Source organism: Octopus bimaculoides, chromosome 4 (genome assembly GCF_001194135.2).
Source record: "Octopus bimaculoides isolate UCB-OBI-ISO-001 chromosome 4, ASM119413v2, whole genome shotgun sequence".
NCBI classification, from domain to species: domain Eukaryota; kingdom Metazoa; phylum Mollusca; class Cephalopoda; order Octopoda; family Octopodidae; genus Octopus; species Octopus bimaculoides.
Genome location: NC_068984.1, coordinates 41,734,792 through 41,738,334, shown reverse-complemented (window position 1 = coordinate 41,738,334; position 3,543 = coordinate 41,734,792).

The window sequence follows — 3,543 nt, the reverse complement described above, 5'->3', positions numbered from 1 at the left end:
ATATATATATATATGTCTTTCTTCTGTGTCTTCCATGCTCTGTCATTTTTTTCTCCCTTATCCCCTTTCTATCTGTCACATGTATCTTGTCTCTAGAGACAAAAAGGGTAGAGGTAGTGAGAAAGAGACACACACAACCAGAGAGATCGAGATAGACAGAGAGAAAGCAGAGGTCTGGCATCTCACTTGTTTTTTCTCCATAACTCCTTTTAAATTATGTTGTGCTATATTGCTTCCTGCTCGGTGTAAAATGGTAATTGTGATTAAATGGAAACATCGAACTAACAAAAAGACATTATTGTAAAAAGTTTTAGGAAGTATGCACATGGAATAGAGGAATACTCAAGATTTATAGATGTTATTAATATTTACTGATATCCTTTGAATGTGAAAATGTCCTCACAAATAAACATGAGAGATGCAGAAACATATATTGCAGTACATTAATAAAGTCTAAAAATTTCCACAAGTCATTTTCGTTATTACTACACACACACACACACACACAACTGGATCCCTCACTCAATTTCCTCCTCAAGCTTTCCTGAACATGCATTATCTCTTTATCACCGACCCTTTTTAACTGCAATATTCTGCTGTTGTAATTGAGAGCAGAACTGAATATTTCATCATCCTTTTTCTGAAATACCAGTTATCTATTGCAGTGAGATTGAACCCAGAACCATGTGAGTGGGAAGCAAACTTCCTACCACACAGTCTTATGCTTTAAGCCACACCTATGCGACATGCTTCCTTCAGTGTTTTTCAATTTCTGTCTACCAAATCCATTCTCAAGTCTCCAGTTAGCCCATGGATGCAGTAAACACTTACTACATAGCAGAACTAAATCCAAAATCATGTGGTTGAGAAGCAAACTTCATAACTGCACTTGTGTGTGTCTTGAACAATTCAGTTACCATTAAATGAATTTAAAAGATAAGTGTTGGTGTTAAGACAAGTAACAGCTTGAGGCTATCTACCATGATATATGTATCATTGGCCTAATGAACTACATTTTCAATATTGCAATCTCAAACACAGTGGATAAAGAGAATGTAAAAGAACTCAACTCAAAAATGTAGAAATAGCCAGGAAATGTGTGTTGAAGATCGTCTGACTTTTTTTTTTTTTTTTTTTGTATGTCTATATTATATACAAGGGGGTGCTAGAAAGTTCCTGGTTTTGGGTAAAAGCACCCACACAGAAGGATCAGCTAATTATGATTTTATTCAGCATGTTCTCTTCTCAGTTTCACACACTTATTGCAGAGGCCCTTCAGTTTTGCTAAGCTCTGTAAAAGAACTTGGAAGGTCGGGCCTCCAACCAAGCTTTTTGCAATACCCTTAAGGCCAGGAACTTTTCAGCACTCGCTTGTATCACCAATGTCTACATTTACATTCAGTATAAAAAGTCTCCTCTGTTTTTTTTTGTTTTTTTTTGGGAAACTTAACAATAAAATGACAAAAAATAAAGAAATTCAAACTAGGTCAATCAGCAACATCAAAATGTATACAGATATGGGAAGTGATAAAAAAAAATGGAGTGCAAGATTACTGTCTGCAATGCCAAGAATTTATTTCCTGCCACATTACAGTGTTCTTACATGGACTTGAAAGATTGGGCTTCTGGCCACTAAAAAACAAAAAAAAAAGGATTATCTCTTTTATATAATAAATGTGAAATTTAATTTTAATTCATTAGTTGAATTATTTCTATTATGGCTATTCATGATTTTTATTCACATTAAAGACTTAAATCTCACTGAAATAAGTTGGTATCACCTTCTAAAATACAAGACCAAGTTATTGTTTTAAACCCAAGAAGTTTTAAAAAACTGGTACATTATTAACTGAAAAATATATCAGTCATTGCATTTTTCACATGTGTAATTCATTGCATGTTTCCAAAAAAAAGCACTTAAAAATGTAGTTTTCAGCAATAGTTTCATCCTCAAATGTACAGATGGAAATATTGCTAAATAATCTCATAATTCTGTATGTAACACATTTACCAAAATCGGTAAAGAGGTCACTAACACTAGACAGTATCTCAGTATCTGTTGGAATAACTAGTTTGATTTATAATAAAATACAGAAATTTATTGAGGATTATATTGTATCTATCAACACGAACTCTCTGTTCAGCAGCTAACCTGGTTATTTCCTTGTGTGCTACTTTCATTATACAGAAATTTGCAGACTCAAATGTCAAGTTTTTAATTCAGTCAAAAGCGCAACGTGCCTGATGGTTCAAATGGGAAGAGTTCTATTGAAGGATAAAATGCAAAGTTGCCCTTGATGGTATTTGAACTCGGAATGTAAGGCCGGAAGAATGTTGTTAAGCATTTGTCTGACATGCTAACAATTTTGCCAGCTTCGACCTAACTTGTACGCATAACAGAGATATACTATTAATGAAATACATGAATTTTTGCTGTATTGCTGTTTAGCTGCCGCTTTGTCTGAAATATAGTCTAGCATGTACTCATAAGACCTTAGAATAACTACTATGCATTCCTGATGAGGTCTAATAAAACTGAAATCTGTCTAGAATTTGTCACCTTGTGTATCAAAGACCAGATTCATTTATCATTTCATGCTGCCATACTTAGGCACAGTAAAGCCAGTTCAATTCTAAACTGAGGACATTTCACTCCATTTCATTTGTACCGAAAATACTGCTAAGAAAAAGTGTAACTTTGTGTCAATGTCATTGTTACAATACTGTACCAGTTGTCCCTGTGTGAATTGCCAACCCTTCAGCCAGCATTTCAACATCTGCTTGTCTATCACATCATTCTTCATTCACCTAACCTCTTGACACCTGATGTACCCACACAACCTGTTGTATCTATTATTGTATTCTGAAGTATTATTGTTGTTTATACCCTGGTCAGTTCTGATTAAATAGTTTTATTTCGATATAAGTACATCTGGAACTACATTATCCAGTGTGTCATTCCTATTTTTTTTTTTTACTTTTTCAGTCATTTGACTGCAGCCATGCTGGAGCACCGCCTTTAGTCGAGCAAATCGACCCCAGGACTTATTCTTTGTAAGCCTAGTACTTATTCTATCGGTCTCTTATGCCGAACCGCTAAGTTACAGGGACGTAAACACACCAGCATCGGTTGTCAAGCGATGTTGGGGGGACAAACGCAGACACACATATATATAAACATATACACGACAGGCTTCTTTCAGTTTCCATCTACCAAATCCACTCACAAGGCTTTGGTTGGCCCGAGGCTATAGTAGAAGACACTTGCCCAAGGTGCTACGCAGTGGGTCTGAACCCGGAACCATGTGGTTGGTAAGCAAGCTACTTACCACACAGTCACTCCTGCACCTAAAACTTTATTTGTTTGTCTATGTTTTCCAATAAATTCCTTCTGAGTTATCCTTATTTTATTTATTGATTATTTTTATTTATTGAACTTTTCAAATTGCAAAGATAATTCATGGATAATCAGTATCTATCTATCTATCTATATATATATATATATATATATAAATAAATACAGTGTACATTTAAACACATAAG